Source organism: Phyllobates terribilis, unplaced genomic scaffold, assembly GCF_046119375.1.
Source record: "Phyllobates terribilis strain yellow unplaced genomic scaffold, ASM4611937v1 Scaffold_99__1_contigs__length_5935540, whole genome shotgun sequence".
Lineage (NCBI taxonomy): Eukaryota > Metazoa > Chordata > Amphibia > Anura > Dendrobatidae > Phyllobates > Phyllobates terribilis.
The window spans coordinates 2,364,210-2,384,893 of record NW_027362859.1 but is presented as its reverse complement, the minus strand read 5'-3'; positions in this window follow the sequence as shown (position 1 = coordinate 2,384,893).

Genomic DNA, 20,684 nt, shown 5'->3' with positions numbered 1-20,684 from the left:
CCACAGACCAATCAACCAAACTTTTTTGGGTTATTTTTTATAGTCTGCAGGCATGAAATTAAAGAAGTTGCGGCAATTGGTTGCGGCCTACGGTGCCACCCTCGGATCCTGAAAAGTCCATTTGTGAAGATGGGCACCTGGACTCCCGTTAAGAAGACATGTTGTCAACCTCTAGATCCCTTACATGCCTGCACTTTTCGGCTTGCTGCTGCTGCTGCTGGCTGTCCAGCAGCAGACTGAAAGTGGCTGCTGCCGTGCGCAGGTATATAAAGGCTCAGAGCCTATTGTGACACGCGCAGCAGTGTTCCATTGCCACATTCCATCTACTGCAGGCAGGATACCTGGCTGGCTGAACAGCATTGAGAAGCTCACAGAGACCGCTATAAGCAACACTTTAAAAGAACGCCACAGACCAATCAACCAAACTTTTTGGGGTTATTTTTTATAGTCTGCAGGCATGAAATTAAAGAAGTTGCGGCAATTGGTTGCGGCCTACGGTGCCACCCTCGGATCCTGAAAAGTCCATTTGTGGAGATGGGCACCTGGACTCCCGTTAAGAAAACATGTTGTCAACCTCTAGATCCCTTACATGCCTGCACTTTTCGGCTTGTTGCTGCTGCTGCTGGCTGTCCAGCAGCAGACTGAAGGTGGCTGCTGCCGTGCGCAGGTATATAAAGGCTCAGAGCCTATTGTGACACGCGCAGCAGTGTTCCATTGCCACATTCCATCTACTGCAGGCAGAATACCTGGCTGGCTGAACAGCATTGAGAAGCTCACAGAGACCGCTATAAGCAACACTTTAAAAGAACGCCACAGACCAATCAACCAAACTTTTTTGGGTTATTTTTTATAGTCTGCAGGCATGAAATTAAAGAAGTTGCGGCAATTGGTTGCGGCCTACGGTGCCACCCTCGGATCCTGAAAAGTCCATTTGTGGAGATGGGCACCTGGACTCCCGTTAAGAAGACATGTTGTCAACCTCTAGATCCCTTACATGCCTGTACTTCTTGGCTTGCTGCTGCTGCTGGCTGTCCAGCAGCAGACTGAAGGTGGCTGCTGCCGTGCGCAGGTATATAAAGGCTCAGAGCCTATTGTGACACGCGCAGCAGTGTTCCATTGCCACATTCCATCTACTGCAGGCAGGATACCTGGCTGGCTGAACAGCATCGAGAAGCTCACAGAGACCGCTATAAGCAACACTTTAAAAGAACGCCACAGACCAATCAACCAAACTTTTTTGGGTTATTTTTTATAGTCTGCAGGCATGAAATTAAAGAAGTTGCGGAAATTGGTTGCGGCCTACGGTGCCACCCTCGGATCCTGAAAAGTCCATTTGTGGAGATGGGCACCTGGACTCCCGTTAAGAAGACATGTTGTCAACCTCTAGATCCCTTACATGCCTGCATTTTTCGGCTTGCTGCTGCTGGCTGTCCAGCAGCAGACTGAAGGTGGCTGCTACCGTGCGCAGGTATATAAAGGCTCAGAGCCTATTGTGACACGCGCAGCAGTGTTCCATTGTGTTGGAATAATACATATTAATCTGTATGTGTATTGCAACAACTACTGTGCTGTTTCATATGTTGTGCATATTGTGAGGTTGTTAACAAAGTTTAATTAAAAAAAAAACTCCCACAGACAGGATGCCCCCTCCTTCTCTTCCTGTGTTGTTGTTATATATCTGATTTGATTTCCTCATGCTGCAGTAACATCATGCTGTGCCTATGCTGGATATGAGTAAACCTACATTCTGTGTTCTAAACTCTGGATGTCACGCGGATTAATCCTCTGCTAACAGGTTATGGGCCCAGATGTACCAGAGTCCCAGAGTCACAGATCCCCAGAACACAGAGGAAAGAAAAGAAAGAAAGACAGCAAACTGAGAAGAAGCAAAGATGGCCACCAGCAGCAGCTCCATGAAATTTACAGTGCCAAGTCTCACTAACCAGAATTATCAATCCTGGAAATTCAAAGTGAAAATGCTGCTAATAAGAGAAGGTACGTGGAAATACACACAGGAGCCTAAACCTGACCCAGTGCCACAGGAGTGGACAGAGATGGATCAGAAAGCACAAAGTACCATATCACTCAGTATAGATGATGACCAGATTGTGCATGTGTGTAAATGTAATATTGCAAAGGAAATGTGGGAGCAGTTGCAAAAGGTACATGAGAGGATAAATTTAAGCAATAAGCTCTATCTCATGAGAAAGCTGTACCAGTCTAAGCTACAGAAAGGCCAGGATATGCAGGATTACATAAGAAGTGTTCTGGAAGTTGTAGAACGCCTGAGAGGCATTGGGGAAGATCTAAAGGACTTTCATGTGGCCGCATTACTGCTTAGTGGCCTTTCAGAGAGGTATGATACGCTTGTAACCGCACTAGATGCGCATCCAGATGATGAGCTTACACTGGAGTATGTCAGGGGGAAGCTCATAGATGAATATAAGCGAAAGGCAGAAGGTGTAAACAGTAGGACATGCAACACAGAATCTGCTTTACAGACACAAAACCTAACTGATAACAGGAAGCACATAAAAGAAACACGTGAATGTTTTGTTTGCAAGAAATCAGGACATTTGAAAGCTGACTGCAGAGTCTGGAAAGCTAGAATGAATCAGCTGAAAAAGCAAAGCAGTCATCAAAGGGTTAAAAGTGCTGTATCTGGAGAAAATGATTCTGTGAATACTGAAACTGCATTTACTGTCAGTGCAAATACATCAAAGCATGCATGGTGTATAGACTCTGGAGCAACTAGTCACATGACTAATAACAGAGACTTATTTTCTAAGCTTGACCAAAGTAAATCAGAGAAAGTGATTATGGCTAATGGTCAGTACATGATTTCAGAAGGCATAGGAGATGGTTATATTGATTGTCAAATCTCACCAACACAAAGCAGGAAGATCCCAGTAAAGGATGTGCTGTATGTGCCTAGTCTTGAAAGTAATCTACTATCTGTGAAGAAACTCGCAAAACAAGGAAATGAAGTTACATTTAAGCATGATAGCTGCATCATCTCAAAGGAAGGTCACACACTAGCAGAGGGAAACATCACAGATGAACTTTATCAGCTGAAATGCAAAGAGTGTGTGTATACAGCGCAACAAGAAGAGCATAAAAACTGTATTCATGTGTGGCATAGGCGTCTGGCACACAGAGACCCAGAAGCAATAAGAAAGTTAGTCCAAAAGCAACTAGCTGAGGATATTACAATTGATCTATATAACCAGACAATGAAGTGTACTAGCTGCATCAAAGGGAAAATGTCTAGGACAGCTTTTCCTAAGAGAATTAGTACAACAACAGCACAGCCACTAGATTTAATACACACAGATGTCTGTGGTCCAATGAGCACTCTGACTCCAGGGAAGAAGAGATATTTTCTCACATTTATTGATGATCATTCAAGATATACAGTTGTCCACCTGCTTCACAGCAAGAAGGAAGTTCCAGAGAAACTTGAAATATACCTAGCTGAAGTATATAATAAATTTGAAAGAATGCCAAAGATTCTACGTGCAGATAATGGGACTGAATATACAAGTAATGAGACACAGAGCATTTTAAAGAAAAATGGAATCCTATTTCAGACCACTGTACCGTACAACCCAGAGCAAAATGGTGTCGCGGAAAGAAGGAACCGAACACTATGTGAAAGTGGAAGAAGCATGTTATTTGATGCAACTCTGCCCACAGCATATTGGGGTGAAGCAATCATGACAGCTTGCTATCTTCAGAACAGACTACCAGGTAAAGTTACAGAGAAAACTCCATTTGAGCAATGGAATAGCAGAAAGCCAAAACTACATCACATAAGAATATTCGGAAGTAAAGCATTTGTACATGTTCCCAAAGAAAAGCGAACTAAGTGGGAGTCTCACGCTAAGGAAGGTATCCTGGTAGGCTACAGCGAAACCCAGGAAGGTTATAGGATTCTACACCCAGAAACAAACAAGATCACAATAAGTAGAGATGTAGTGATTGATGAGAACTTTGTATCACCCAAGTTTTGTGACATCACGCCAGTAGTCCAGCTGAAGTCACAATTACAAGACAGCAACAAGGAGGATGTAGAGGTCTGGCTGGATTCTTCAACTAATGAAGGAACAACAGAAAAATCAGGTGAATCTGAAATCAGGAGATCGTCAAGATCAAACAAAGGTATACCAGCTAAACGTCTATCCTACATTGTCAAGACACTACCTGAGTCAGAGCCTCAGTCATGGGATGAAATGCAAGCACTACCTGTCCATGAAAGAACAAAGTGGATCGATGCCGCTAATGAGGAAATCAAATCGCTTCATCAACTCCAAACTTGGAACCTCACCAAGCTACCACAGGGCAAAAAGGCAATCAAGTGCAAGTGGGTCTTCAAAACCAAATATGACTCTGAAGGTAAAGTCCACAGATTCAAAGCAAGGTTGGTCGCAAAAGGATATTCTCAAAGTATGGCGAAGATTACGATGCTACAGTTGCTCCAGTCGCTAAACAGACCACGTTCAGAGCTTTGTTAGCTGTAGCTGCTGTACAAAAGATGTATGTCAGACATTTGGATATAAAAACTGCCTTTTTAAATGGTGACATTGAGGAGGACTTATACATGACTCAACCTGAATGTTATGTAAAAAGAGGTGAAGAGAATCTTGTTTGCAAACTACAAAAATCTCTCTATGGTCTTAAGCAATCAGCAAGAGCATGGAACACCAAGATGAATAAAGTCTTGTTGGAAGAAGGATTTAAAAGAGGTCAAGCAGATCCGTGCTTATACACAAAATATACAGATGGAAAGTGGATGTATATTCTCTTATATGTGGACAACGTGACTGTTGTTCATCAAGACGACGCAGAAATTGGAAAAATGACTGAAATTCTGAATCAGCACTTTGAAACAAAAGACCTTGGAAGTGTGACATATTATCTAGGAATCCAAATCCAGAGAGAGGAAGATGGAAGTTTTCTTCTAAACCAAAGTGCAAAAATTAATTTGATTCTGAATCAGTTTAAAATGTCAGAGGCCAAAGGTATATCAACCCCAATGGAACCATCCTACCTGAAGCTGGAAGGAGAAGATGACCTGTTGCCTAACAATGAGAAATATCGCCAGGCAGTGGGGGCACTTCTATACATATCAACTATGAGTCGACCGGATATCACAACAACAGTTGGAATCCTTTGCAGATATGTGGAAAAACCGCGTCAAAGAGACTGGAATGCTGTTAAGAGACTTCTCCGATATTTGAAAGAAACGCAAGATGTAAATTTAAAACTATCTGCAGCAGGAGATCTAGAACTTACCGGCTATGTAGATGCGGATTGGGCTGGTGATTCGCGTGATCGTAAATCCACAAGTGGATACTTGTTTAAAGTTGGAGAAAGTTCAATCTCCTGGTCTAGTAGGAAACAAGTGTCTGTTGCCTTGTCATCTACAGAAGCAGAGTATGTGTCCGCAGCCTATGCAAGCCAGGAGGTTGTTTGGCTAAGACAATTGATGGACGATCTTGGCAAACCGACAACTCAGCCGACGGTGATTTATGAGGACAACCAAGGATGCATTAAACTTGCATGCAGTGAAAAGATCAGTGCTAGAACCAAGCACATTGACGTCAGACATCATCATCTACGTGATTTGATAGATCGTGGGATAATTCAGTTTGTCTATTGTAAAACTGATAAGATGGTAGCTGACATTATGACAAAGCCATTGCCACGAGCTAGGTTCCAAGAATTGAGAACCACAATGGGACTAAGAGGATAAGTAGTTGTTGAGTGGGGGTGTTGGAATAATACATATTAATCTGTATGTGTATTGCAACAACTACTGTGCTGTTTCATATGTTGTGCATATTGTGAGGTTGTTAACAAAGTTTAGTTGAAAAAAAAAAAAACTCACACAGACAGGATGCCCCCTCCTTCTCTTCCTGTGTTGTTGTTATATATGTTTTTTGATTTCCTCATGCTGCAGTAACACCAGACTCCATGCTGTGCCTGTGCTGGATATGAATAAACCTACATTCTGTGTTCTAAACTCTGGATGTCACGCGGATTAATCCTCTGCTAACGTATTGCCACATTCCATCTACTGCAGGCAGGATACCTGGCTGGCTGAACAGCATTGAGAAGCTCACAGAGACCGCTATAAGCAACACTTTAAAAGAACGCCACAGACCAATCAACCAAACTTTTTTGGGTTACTTTTCATAGTCTGCAGGCATGAAATTAAAGATGTTGCGGCAATTGGTTGCGGCCTACGGTGCCACCCTCGGATCCTGAAAAGTCCATTTGTGGAGATGGGCACCTGGACTCCCGTTAAGAAGACATGTTGTCAACCTCTAGATCCCTTACATGCCTGCACTTTTCGGCTTGCTGCTGCTTCCGCTGGCTGTCCAGCAGCAGACTGAAGGTGGCTGCTGCCGTGCCCAGGTACATAAAGGCTCAGAGCCTATTGTAACACGCGCAGCAGTGTTCCATTGCCACATTCCATCTACTGCAGGCAGGATACCTGGCTGGCTGAACAGCATTGAGAAGCTCACAGAGACCGCTATAAGCAACACTTTAAAAGAACGCCACAGACCAATCAACCAAACTTTTTTGGGTTATTTTTTATAGTCTGCAGGCATGAAATTAAAGACGTTGCGGCAATTAGTTGCGGCCTACGGTGCCACCCTCGGATCCTGAAAAGTCCATTTGTGGACATGGGCACCTGGACTCCCGTTAAGAAGACATGTTGTCAACCTCTAGATCCCTTACATGCCTGCACTTATCCGCTTGCTGCTGCTGCTGGCTGTCCAGCAGCAGACTGAAGGTGGCTGCTGCCGTGCGCAGGTATATAAAGGCTCAGAGCCTATTGTGACACGCGCAGCAGTGTTCCATTGCCACATTCCATCTACGGCAGGCAGGATACCTGGCTGGCTGAACAGCATTGAGAAGCTCACAGGGACCGCTATAAGCAACCCTTTAAAAGAACGCCACAGACCAATCAACCAAACTTTTTTTGGTTATTTTTTATAGTCTGCAGGCATGAAATTAAACAAGTTGCGGCAATTGGTTGCGGCCTATGGTGCCATCCTCGGATCCTGAAAAGTCCATTTGTGGAGATGGGCACCTGGACTCCCATTAAGAAGACATGTTGTCAACCACTAGATCCCTTACATGTCTGCACTTTTCGGCTTGCTGCTGCTGCTGCTGGCTGTCCAGCAGCAGACTGAAGGTGGCTGCTGCCGTGCGCAGGTATAAAAAGGCTCAGAGCCTATTGTGACAGGTGCAGCAGTGTTCCATTGCCACATTTCATCTACTGCAGGCAGGATACCTGGCTGGCTGAACAGCATTGAGAAGCTCACAGAGACCGCTATAAGCAACACTTTAAAAAAACGCCACAGACCAATCAACCAAACTTTTTTGGGTTATTTTTTATAGTCTGCAGGCATGAAATTAAAGAAGTTGCGGCAATTGGTTGCGGCCTACGGTGCCACCCTCGGATCCTGAAAAGTCCATTTGTGGAGATGGGCACCTGGACTCCCGTTAAGAAGACATGTTGTCAACCTCTAGATCCCTTACATGCCTGCACTTTTCGGCTTGCTGCTGCTGCTGCTGCTGGCTGTCCGGCTGCAGACTGAAGGTTGCTGCTGCCGTGCGCAGGTATATAAAGGCTCAGAGCCTATTGTGACACGCGCAGCAGTGTTCCATTGCCACATTCCATCTACTGCAGGCAGGATACCTGGCTGGCTGAACAGCATTGAGAAACTCACAGAGACCGCTATAAGAAACACTTTAAAAGAACGCCACAGACCAATCAACCAAACTTTTTTGGGTTATTTTTTATAGTCTGCAGGCATGAAATTAAAGAAGTTGCGGCAATTGGTTGCGGCCTACGGTGCCACCCTCGGATCCTGAAAAGTCCATTTGTGGAGATGGGCACCTGAACTCCCATTAAGAAGACATGTTGTCAACCACTAGATCCCTTACATGTCTGAACTTTTCGGCTTGCTGCTGCTGCTGCTGGCTGTCCAGCAGCAGACTGAAGGTGACTGCTGCCGTGCGCAGGTATAAAAAGGCTCAGAGCCTATTGTGACACGTGCAGCAGTGTTCCATTGCCACATTCCATCTACTGCAGGCAGGATACCTGGCTGGCTGAACAGCATTGAGAAGCTCACAGAGACCGCTATAAGCAACACTTTAAAAGAACGCCACAGACCAATCAACCAAACTTTTTTGGGTTATTTTTTATAGTCTGCAGGCATGAAATTAAAGAAGTTGCGGCAATTGGTTGCGGCCTACGGTGCCACCCTCGGATCCTGAAAAGTCCATTTGTGGAGATGGGCACCTGGACTCCCGTTAAGAAGACATGTTGTCAACCTCTAGATCCCTTACATGCCTGCACTTTTCGGCTTGCTGCTGCTGCTGCTGCTGGCTGTCCAGCAGCAGACTGAAGGTGACTGCTGCCGTGCGCAGGTATAAAAAGGCTCAGAGCCTATTGTGACACGTGCAGCAGTGTTCCATTGCCACATTCCATCTACTGCAGGCAGGATACCTGGCTGGCTGAACAGCATTGAGAAGCTCACAGAAACCGCTATAAGCAACACTTTAAAAGAACGCCACAGACCAATCAACCAAACTTTTTTGGGTTATTTTTTATAGTCTGCAGGCATGAAATTAAAGAAGTTGCGGCAATTGGTTGGGGCCTACGGTGCCACCCTCGGATCCTGAAAAGTCCATTTGTGGAGATGGGCACCTGGACTCCCGTTAAGAAGACATGTTGTCAACCTCTAGATCCCTTACATGCCTGCAGTTTTCGGCTTGCTGCTGCTGCTGGCTGTCCAGCAGCAGACTGAAGGTTGCTGCTACCGTGCGCAGGTATATAAAGGCTCAGAGCCTATTGTGACACGCGCAGCAGTGTTCCTTTGCCACATTCCATCTACTGCAGGCAGAATACCTGGCTGGCTGAACAGCATTGAGAAGCTCACAGAGACCGCTATAAGCAACACTTTAAAAGAACGCCACAGACCAATCAACCAAACTTTTTTGGGTTATTTTTTATAGTCTGCAGGCATGAAAGTAAAGAAGTTGCGGCAATTGGATGCGGCCTACGGTGCCACCCTCGGATCCTGAAAAGTCCATTTGTGGAGATGGGCACCTGGACTCCCGTTAAGAAGACATGTTGTCAGCCTCTAGATCCCTTACATGCCTGCACTTTTCGGCTTGCTGCTGCTGGCTGTCCAGCAGCAGACTGAAGGTGGCTGCTGCCGTGCGCAGGTATATAAAGGCTCAGAGCCTATTGTGACACGCGCAGCAGTGTACCATTGCCACATTCCATCTACTGCACGCAGGATACCTGGCTGGCTGAACAGCATTGAGAAGCTCACAGAGACCGCTAAAAGCAACACTTTAAAAGAACGCCACAGACCAATCAACCAAACTTTTTTGGGTTATTTTTTATAGTCTGCAGACATGAAATTAAAGAAGTTGCGGCAATTGGTTGCGGCCTACGGTGTCACCCTCGGATCCTGAAAAGTCCATTTGTGGAGGTGGGCACCTGGACTCCCATTAAGAAGACATGTTGTCAACCTCTAGATCCCTTACATGCCTGCACTTTTCGGCTTGCTGCTGCTGCTGCTGGCTGTCCAGCAGCAGACTGAAGGTGGCTGCTGCCGTGCGCAGGTATATAAAGGCTCAGAGCCTATTGTGACACGCGCAGCAGTGTTCCATTGCCACATTCCATCTACTGCAGGCAGGATACCTGGCTGGCTGAACAGCATTGAGAAGCTCACAGAGACCGCTATAAGCAACACTTTAAAAGAACGCCACAGACCAATCAACCAAACTTTTTTGGGTTCTTTTTTATAGTCTGCAGGCATGAAATTAAAGAAGTTGCGGCAATTGGTTGCGGCCTACGGTGCCTCCCTCGGATCCTGAAAAGTCCATTTGTGGAGATGGGCACCTGGACTCCCGTTAAGAAGACATGTTGTCAACCTCTAGATCCCTTACATGCCTGCACTTTTCGGCTTGCTGCTGCTGCTGCTGGCTGTCCAGCAGCAGACTGAAGGTGACTACTGCCGTGCGCAGGTATATAAAGGCTCAGAGCCTATTGTGACACGCGCAGCAGTGTTCCATTGCCACATTCCATCTACTGCAGGCAGGATACCTGGCTGGCTGAACAGCATTGAGAAGCTCACAGAGACCGCTATAAGCAACACTTTAAAAGAACGCCACAGACCAATCAATCAAACTTTTTTGGGTTATTTTTTATAGTCTGCAGGCATGAAATTAAAGAAGTTGCGGCAATTGGTTGCGGCCTACGGTGCCACCCTCGGATCCTGAAAAGTCCATTTGTGGAGATGGGCACCTGGACTCCCGTTAAGAAGACATGTTGTCAACCCCTAGATCCCTTACATGCCTGCACTTTTCGGCTTGCTGCTGCTGCTGGCTGTCCAGCAGCAGACTGAAGGTTGCTGCTGCCGTGCGCAGGTATATAAAGGCTCAGAGCCTATTGTGACACGCGCAGCAGTGTTCCATTGCCACATTCCATCTACTGCAGGCAGGATACCTGGCTGGCTGAACAGCATTGAGAAGCTCACAGAGACCGCTATAAGCAACACTTTAAAAGAACGCCACAGACCAATCAACCAAACTTTTTTGGGTTATTTTTTATAGTCTGCAGGCATGAAATTAAAGACGTTGCGGCAATTGGTTGCGGCCTACGGTGTCACCCTCGGATCCTGAAAAGTCCATTTGTGGAGATGGGCACCTGTACTCCCATTAAGAAGACATGTTGTCAACCTCTAGATCCCTTACATGCCTGCAGTTTTCGGCTTGCTGCTGCTGCTGCTGGCTGTCCAGCAGCAGACTTAAGGTGGCTGCTGCCGTGCGCAGGTATATAAAGGCTCAGAGCCTATTGTGACACGCGCAGCAGTGTTCCATTGCCACATTCCATCTACTGCAGGCAGGATACCTGGCTGGCTGAACAGCATTGAGAAGCTCACAGAGACCGCTATAAGCAACACTTTAAAAGAACGCCACAGACCAATCAACCAAACTTCTTTGGGTTATTTTTTATAGTCTGCAGGCATGAAATTAAAGAAGTTGCGGCAATTGGTTGCGGCCTACGGTGCCCCCCTCGGATCCTGAAAAGTCCATTTGTGGAGATGGGCACCTGGACTCCGTTAAGAAGACATGTTGTCAACCTCTAGATCCCTTACATGCCTGCACTTTTCGGCTTGCTGCTGCTGCTGGCTGTCCAGCAGCAGACTTAAGGTGGCTACTGCCGTGCGCAGGTGTAGCGTCGGCGTCCCTGCCTCCTGCTAGGCAGGGACGCTGTTCCCCTCACCTCTCTGCTCTGTGCCCGGCGGCCTCCTCCCGCTCTGCTTGCAGCGCAAGCTCTCCCCCGGTCACTGTGCTTAGGGCGCGCGCGCTCCCCCTCTCTTAAAGGGGCCGCGCGCGTCGCCCTAAGGAGTCCCCGGCCAATGGCCGGAGGATCCCTCCATATTTAAGGCACCTCCTCAAAAATGGAGGTGCCCGAGCAATGTTGTTGCACTGTTCACTACTCTGCTTCAGCCCTCAGGTCCCGTTGCCAGTTACCTGCTAGTTACCAGCCAGTCTCCTGCCAGTTTGCTGCCTGATTCCTGCCTGTCATCCGCTTCCCTGCTTGCTAGCCCGAGGTCCAACCGTCTGCCTTCCGACACCTGTCAGTCTGTCTATGGACCAGCTTGCCCGCTCACCTGGGAGCGCTCATCTGCTACCTGCCTGATAGCCTACCTGGAGGCTCCGCCGTCACGTGCTGTGACCACCTGCCAGTCCAGAGACTCTTGCCCGCTCACCTGGGAGCGCTCATCTGCTACCTGCCTGTTAGCCTACCTAGAGGCTCCGCCGTCACGTGCTGTGACCACCTGCCAGTCCAGAGACTCTTGCCCGCTTACCTGGGAGCGCTCATCTGCTACCTGCCTGTTAGCCTACCTAGAGGCTCCGCCGCCCCGTGCCGTGACCACCTGCCAGTCCAGAGACTCTTGCCCGCTTACCTGGGAGCACTCATCTGCCATCTGCCTGCTAGCCTACCTGGAGGCTCAGCCATCACAGGTTGTACCTGCCCGTTTACCCAGAGACTGTCCCGGTCACTTGCTGTGACCTCCTGCCCGTTTACCCAGAGTCTGTCCCGGTCACTTGCTGTGACCTCCTGCCCATTTACCCAGAGACTGTCCCGGTCACTTGCTGTGACCTTCTGCCCGTTTACCCAGAGACTGTCCCGGTCACTTGCCGTGACCTCCTGCCCGTTTACCCAGAGACTGTCCCGGTCACCTGCTGTGACTGCCTGCCTGTCTTCCCTGGTCGCCACCTGCTTCCTTACAAGGACCCCCCCCTTGTATAAGTTGCTCAGAGGTTCCGCCTCCCAGACCCGTTACAGTTTGCTCGGGCCATGGAACCCGGTGGCACCCAAGCTCCCTCGCTCTCGGACCTTTGTCATGAACTGTCCCGACAGAGGTCCCAACAGGAGTCCATCCTGGGTCACCTGCGGAATGTCAATACTCGCCTGGACACTTTGACTGCCCCACCAGCAACCACCGCTAGTGTCATGACTCGCAGCCCGGTTGCTCCGCTGCCCACCAATACCTTAGTATCCTGCTCTGGAATCCGGCTTTCTGCACCTCCTCGCTTTTGAGGCGACTCCGCTCAAGCTCGGGGCTTCATTAACCTGTGCACCCTGCACTTTGAACACCAGTCCCACCAGTTTAATTCCGACCAGGCCAAAGTGGCCTTCATCATGTCCCATCTCACGGGAGAGGCACTGGCTTGGCTAAATCCTCTATGGGAGAGAGGAGACCCTCTGGTGTCCGACCTGCCAGCCTTTCTCACGGCTTTCCGGAAGGTCTTCGACGAACCCGGACGGAGGACCTCATCCGCCTCATCTCTGCTACGCCTCCGTCAAGGGAGTCTCACCGTGGGCCAATATGCCATACGGTTCCGTACCCTTGCTTCGGAGCTGGCCTGGGATAACGACGCCCTGGTGTCCGTCTTCTGGGAGGGTCTGTCCGGCCGTATTAAAGATGAACTCGCCGGTCGGGACATTCCTACCACTCTCGACGACTTGATTACACTTGCCACCCGGATTGACATCCGGTTCCAGGAGCGCGCTAGGGAGGTCACCCGTGAGAGGAGGATTCCACGTCTAGTCCCTACCTTCCAGAGACCCGTCACTCCCTCTGTTACTCCCCAGGCACACTCACCTGAGCCTATGCAGGTCGACCAGACCAAGATGGTCAAGACCCGTCAAGACTTACGTCGTACCGAGGGGAGCTGTTTCTACTGTGGCAGTAAGGAGCACCGGATCCATTCCTGCCCTGAGAGGTCGGAAAACGCCTGTGTCTAGGATCGCTCAGAGAGGTCGCCCTAGACAAAAGTAAACCCTCTCCCTCCCTGATGCTGTCTGTTTCTATCTCCTGCGGAGAGAACCGCTATTTTGAACTGGCTCAACTTGACTCTGGAGCTGCTGGAAATCTCATCTCTCAATCCCTGGTAGAAAAATACCACATTCCCACCAAACCTCTGGCCGTACCTTTATCTGTCGCCGCCGTGGATGGGGGTCTCTTACCACATCCCATCCAACTCATCACCGAATCTCTGACTCTACAGGTGGGAATGCTGCATTCTGAGAGCATCTCCTTTCATGTTCTGCCTGGACTCTCTCACGCACTATTGCTTGGCCTGCCTTGGCTCCAGAAACATGCACCCGTGCTTGACTGGCAGACCGGAGAAGTCCTTCGCTGGGGACAGGACTGCCATAAGACTTGTCTAGTTCCCGTTCGTCCTGCCCGTCCTTCTCCTACCCCAGCCAATCTGCCCGGTCTTCCGGTTCCCTATTGGTCTTATGCGGATGTCTTCAATAAAAAAGAGGCAGAGACTTTACCTCCTCATAGACCATACGACTGCCCAATCGACCTGATGCCCGGCTCTACTCCTCCCCGTGGGCGAATCTACCCTTTGTCCGCTGCTGAAACCCGGTCCATGTCTGAATATATTGAGGAGAACCTGGCCCGGGGATTTATCCGGAAATCTACCTCCCCGGCGGGAGCAGGCTTCTTCTTTGTCAAAAAGAAGGACGGCTCACTCCGTCCATGTATAGACTATAGAGGCCTAAACCAGATTACTGTGAAGAATAAATACCCCCTTCCGCTTATTCCTGAATTATTTGACCGTCTGAGGGGGGCTAGAATCTTCACCAAACTGGATCTCCGTGGGGCGTATAACCTGGTCCGTATCCGTCAGGGGGATGAGTGGAAGACGGCATTCAATACCCGGGACGGCCACTATGAGTACCTTGTGATGCCCTTCGGTCTCTGTAATGCTCCTGCCGTCTTTCAAGAGTTGGTCAATGACATCTTCCGTGATCTTCTCTACTCCTGCGTGGTGGTGTACCTGGACGATATCTTGGTCTTCTCTCCGGATCTTCCTACTCACCGGAGGGACGTTCGTCAGGTCCTGCTCAGGCTCAGGCAGAACCACCTCTACGCTAAATATGAGAAGTGCATCTTTGAGCAGACCTCTCTTCCATTTCTGGGCTACATAATCTCTCAGACAGGTCTACAAATGGATCCTGAGAAACTGTCTGCCATCCAGAAGTGGCCCCGACCAGAGGGGTTTAAGGCTATTCAGCGGCTCTTGGGCTTCGCCAACTATTACTGCCTGTTCATTCCGCACTTCTCTTCCAGGACCGCCCCTATCTCTGCTCTCACCCGTAAAGGTACGAACCCCAGAGAATGGCCGCCCGAAGCAGAGGAGGCATTTCTTTCCTTAAAACAGGCCTTCCTCTCCGCCTCGGTGCTGCATCGTCCAGACGGCAACAAACAATTCTTCCTAGAAGTTGACGCCTCCTCCTCCGGAGCTGGAGCGGTACTTACCCAAAAATCTTCTTCCGGAAGAAAGGTAACCTGCGGCTTTTTCTCCAAACTTTTCTCCTCTTCTGAGCGCAATTATTCTATAGGAGACCGAGAATTGTTGGCCATTAAGATGGCACTGGAGGAGTGGCGTTACCTGCTCGAGGGGGCTCTCCACCCGGTAATAATTTACACTGACCACAAGAACTTGGCATATCTCCAGAGCGCCCAGAGACTTAACCCGCGCCAAGCCCGGTGGTCTTTGTTTTTTGCCCGCTTTGATTTCATTCTTCATTTTCGTCCGGCTGACAAAAACATCAAAGTTGACGCCCTGTCCCGATCCTTTCTGGTGTCTGATCTTGAGGAGGAGCCTAAACACATCATCGATCCCGCCAGAGTAATGCAGGTAGCCCCCGTGGGCCTAAATCGTCTCCCTCCCGGTAAGACGTTCGTAACGGAGTCCGATCGGGTGAAGATCCTACACTGGGGTCACTCGTCTAAGCTAGCTGGGCACGCCGGTCAGAAAAAGACCCTCCAGCTTATTACCCGGCACTACTGGTGGCCTACCCTGCACAAGGATGTAATTGACTTTGTTTCTGCCTGTGTGTCCTGCGCCCGCAACAAAGTTCCGAGACACCTGCCTGCCGGCCGCCTTCTTCCTCTGCCTGTGCCTGCTGCCCCATGGCAACATATAGCTATGGACTTCATAACAGATCTCCCTGTCTCTGCCGGTTGTACGGTCATTTGGGTGGTCGCTGACCGCTTTTCCAAAATGGCTCATTTTATTCCCCTGCCAGGCCTCCCGTCTGCTCCCGAGCTAGCTAAAGACTTTATCCGCCACATCTTCCGTCTCCATGGTCTGCCTCTCCACATCGTGTCGGATCGTGGGGTTCAGTTCACCTCACGCTTCTGGAGAGCCACATGTAAACTGCTCGACGTCACCCTGGACTTCTCCTCCGCTTACCACCCACAGTCCAATGGTCAAGTGGAGCGGATCAATCAGAATTTGACCAGTTACCTCCGGCACTTCGTTAATGCCCACCATTCAGACTGGGTGGATCTCCTACCATGGGCCGAGTTCTCTTACAACAATCACGAGAGCGAATCTTCTTCTAAATCCCCGTTTTTTGTAGTCTTCGGTCAGCATCCTCGGATCCCTTTTCCTGTCTCCACCTCTGTGGACAACCCGGCCGCGGAATCTCTCGTTAGCAAATTTTCCTCCATTTGGGAGAGTACCCGATCCGCACTCCTTCAGTCGTCCGAGCGGATGAAGAGACACGCCGACAAAAAACGCCTGGATTCCCCACAATTTCGTCCCGGAGATAAAGTCTGGCTCTCATCCAAATATGTCCGGCTCAAGATTCCTTCCTATAAGTTAGGGCCTCGGTTCATCGGCCCACTGGAGGTTATCAAACAGATCAACCCGGTGGCCTATAAATTGCAACTCCCGGCCAACTTACGGATCCCTAACTCCTTCCATGTATCTCTTCTCAAACCCGTGCTACTTAACTCCTTTTCCAAGTCTACAGGTACGCCTCCTGCTCCGGTTTCTGCTGAAGACGAGTTTGAGGTAGAGAACATTCTGGCCACCAAAAGGGTAAGAGGAAAGACCTTTTTTCTAGTGGATTGGAAGGGGTTTGGTCCTGAGGAGAGAACGTGGGAACCCCGGGAGAACATCCATGCCCCTCTCATCCTTGCTAAATTTCTGTCTGGCCTAAAAAAGGGGGGGCCTAAAGGGGGGGGTACTGTAGCGTCGGCGTCCCTGCCTCCTGCTAGGCAGGGACGCTGTTCCCCTCACCTCTCTGCTCCGTGCCCGGCGGCTTCCTCCCGCTCTGCTTGCAGCGCCCGCTCTCCCCCGGTCACTGTGCTTAGGGCGCGCGCGCTCCCCCTCTCTTAAAGGGGCCGCGCGCGTCGCCCTAAGGAGTCCCCGGCCAATGGCCGGAGGATCCCTCCATATTTAAGGCACCTCCTCCAAAATGGAGGTGCCCGAGCAATGTTGTTGCACTGTTCACTACTCTGCTTCAGCCCTCAGGTCCCGTTGCCAGTTACCTGCCAGTTACCTGCCAGTTACCTGCCAGTCTCCTGCCAGTTTGCTGCCTGATTCCTGCCTGTCATCCGCTTCCCTGCTTGCTAGCCCGAGGTCCGACGGTCTGCCTTCCGACACCTGTCAGTCTGTCTATGGACCAGCTTGCCCGCTCACCTGGGAGCGCTCACCTGCTACCTGCCTGATAGCCTATCTGGAGGCTCCGCCATCACGTGCTGTGACCACCTGCCAGTCCAGAGACTCTTGCCCGCTCACCTGGGAGCGCTCATCTGCTACCTGCCTGTTAGCCTACCTAGAGGCTCCGCCGTCACGTGCTGTGACCACCTGCCAGTCCAGAGACTCTTGCCCGCTCACCTGGGAGCGCTCATCTGCTACCTGCCTGTTAGCCTACCTAGAGGCTCCGCCGTCACGTGCCGTGACCACCTGCCAGTCCAGAGACTCTTGCCCGCTCACCTGGGAGCGCTCATCTGCTACCTGCCTGTTAGCCTACCTAGAGGCTCCGCCGTCATGTGCCGTGACCACCTGCCAGTCCAGAGACTCTTGCCCGCTCACCTGGGAGCGCTCATCTGCTACCTGCCTGTTAGCCTACCTGGAGGCTCCGCCGTCACATGCTGTGACCACCTGCTTATCCAGAGACTCTAGCCTGCTCACCTGGGAGCACTCATCTGCCATCTGCCTGCTAGCCTACCTGGAGGCTCAGCCGTCACAGGTCGTACCTGCCCGTTTACCCAGAGACTGTCCCGGTCACTTGCTGTGACCTCCTGCCCGTTTACCCAGAGTCTGTCCCGGTCACTTGCCGTGACCTCCTGCCCGTTTACCCAGAGACTGTCCCGGTCACTTGCTGTGACCTCCTGCCCGTTTACCCAGAGACTGTCCCGGTCACCTGCTGTGACTGCCTGCCTGTCTTCCCTGGTCGCCACCCGATTCCTTACAAGGAACGTCCACTTGTATAAGTTGCTCAGAGGTTCCGCCTCCCAGACCCGTTACAGCAGGTATATAAAGGCTCTGAGCCTATTGTGACACGCGAAGCAGTGTTCCATTGCCACATTCCATCTACTGCAGGCAGGATACCTGGCTGGCTGAACAGCATTGAGAAGCTCACAGAGACCGCTATAAGCAACACTTTAAAAGAATGCCACAGACCAATCAACCAAACTTTTTTGGGTTATTTTTTATAGTCTACAGGAATGAAATTAAAGAAGTTGCGGCAACTGGTTGCGGCCTACAGTGCCACCCTCGGATCCTGAAGAGTCCATTTGTGGAGATGGGCACCTGGAGTCCCGTTAAGAAGACATGTTGTCAAACTCTAGATCCCTTACATGCCTGCACTTTTCGGCTTGCTGCTGCTGACTGTCCAGCAGCAGACTGAAGGTGGCTGCTGCCGTGCGCAGGTATATAAAGGCTCAGAGCCTATTGTGACACGCGCAGCAGTGTTCCATTGCCACATTCCATCTACTGCAGGCAGGATACCTGGCTGGCTGAACAGCATTGAGAAGCTCACAGAGACCGCTATAAGCAACACTTTAAAAGAACGCCACAGACCAATCAACCAAACTTTTTGGGGTTATTTTTTATAGTCTGCAGGCATGAAATTAAAGAAGTTGCGGCAATTGGTTGCGGCATACGGTGTCACCCTCGGATCCTGAAAAGTTCATTTGTGGAGGTGGGCACCTGGACTCCCATTAAGAAGACATGTTGTCAACCTCTAGATCCCTTACATGCCTGCACTTTTCGGCTTGCTGCTGCTGCTGGCTGTCCAGCAGCAGACTGAAGGTGGCTGCTGCCGTGCGCAGGTATATAAAGGCTCAGAGCCTATTGTGACACGCGCAGCAGTGTTCAATTGCCACATTCCATCTACTGCAGGCAGGATACCTGGCTGGCTGAACAGCATTGAGAAGCTCACAGAGACCGCTATAAGCAACAGTTTAAAAGAACGCCACAGACCAATCAACCAAACTTTTTGGGGTTATTTTTTATAGTCTGCAGGCATGAAATTAAAGAAGTTGCGGCAATTGGTTGCGGCCTACGGTGCCACCCTCGGATCCTGAAAAGTCCATTTGTGGAGATGGGCACCTGGACTCCCGTTAAGAAGACATGTTGTCAACCTCTAGACCCCTTACATGCCTGCACTTTTCGGCTTGCTGCTGCTGCTGCTGGCTGTCCAGCCGCAGACTGAAGGTGGCTGCAGCCAAGCGCAGGTATATAAAGGCTCAGAGCCTATTGTGACACGCGCAGCAGTGTTCCATTGCCACATTCCATCTACTGCAGGCAGGATACCTGGCTGGCTGAACAGCATTGAGAAGCTCACAGAGACCGCTATAAGCAACACTTTAAAAGAACGCCACAGACCAATCAACCAAACTTTTTTGGGCTATTTTTTATAGTCTGCAGGCATGAAATTAAAGAAGTTGCGGCAATTGGTTGCGGCCTACGGTGCCACCCTCGGATCCTGAAAAGTCCATTTGTGGAGATGGACATCTGGACTCCCGTTAAGAAGACATGCTGTCAACCTCTAGATCCCTTAAATGATTGCACTTTTCGGCTTGCTGCTGCTGCTGGCTGTCCAGCAGCAGACTGAAGGTGGCTGCTGCCGTGCGCAGGTATATAAAGGCTCAGAGCCTATTGTGACACGCGCAGCAGTGTTCCATTGCCACATTCCATCTACTGCAGGCTGGATACGTGGCTGACTGAACAGCATTGAGAAGCTCACAGAGACCGCTATAAGCAACACTTTAAAAGAACGCCACAGACCAATCAACCAAACTTTTTTGGGTTATTTTTTATAGTCTGCAGGCATGAAATTAAAGAAGTTGCGGCAATTGGTTGCGGCCTACGGTGCCACCCTCGGATCCTGAAAAGTCCATTTGTGGAGATGGGCACCTGGACTCCCGTTAAGAAGACATGTTGTCAACCTCTAGATCCCTTACATGCCTGCACTTTTCGGCTTGCTGCTGCTGCTGGCTGTCCAGCCGCAGACTGAAGGTGGCTGCTGCCGTGCGCAGGTATATAAAGGCTCAGAGCCTATTGTGACACGCGCAGCAGTGTTCCATTGCCACATTCCATCTACTGCAGGCAGCATACCTGGCTGGCTGAACAGCATTGAGAAGCTCACAGAGACCGCTATAAGCAACACTTTAAAAGAACGCCACAGACCAATCAACCAAACTTTTTGGGTTATTTTTTATAGTCTGCAGGCATGAAATTAAAGAAGTTGCGGCAATTGGTTGCGGCCTACGGTGCCACCCTCGGATCCTGAAAAGTCCATTTGTGGAGATGGGCACCTGGACTCCCGTTAAGAAGACATGTTGTCAACATCTAGATCCCTTACATGCCTGCACTTTTCGGCTTGCTGCTGCTGCTGGCTGTCCAGCAGCAGACTGAAGGTGGCTGCTGCCGTGCGCAGGTATATAAAGGCTCAGAGCCTATTGTGACACGCGCAGAAGTGTTCTATTGCCACATTCCATCTACTGCAGGCAGGATACCTGGCTGGCTGAACAGCATTGAGAAGCTCAAAGAGACCGCTATAAGCAACACTTGAAATGAACGCCACAGACCAATCAACCAAACTTTTTTGGGTTATTTTTATAGTCTGCAGGCATGAAATTAAAGAAGTTGCGGCAATTGGTTGTAGCCTACGGTGCCACCCTCGGATCCTGAAAAGTCCATTTGTGGAGATGGGCACCTGGACTCCCGTTAAGAAGACATGTTGTCAACCTCTAGATCCCTTACATGCCTGCACTTTTCGGCTTGCTGCTGCTGCTGGCTGTCCAACAGCAGACTGA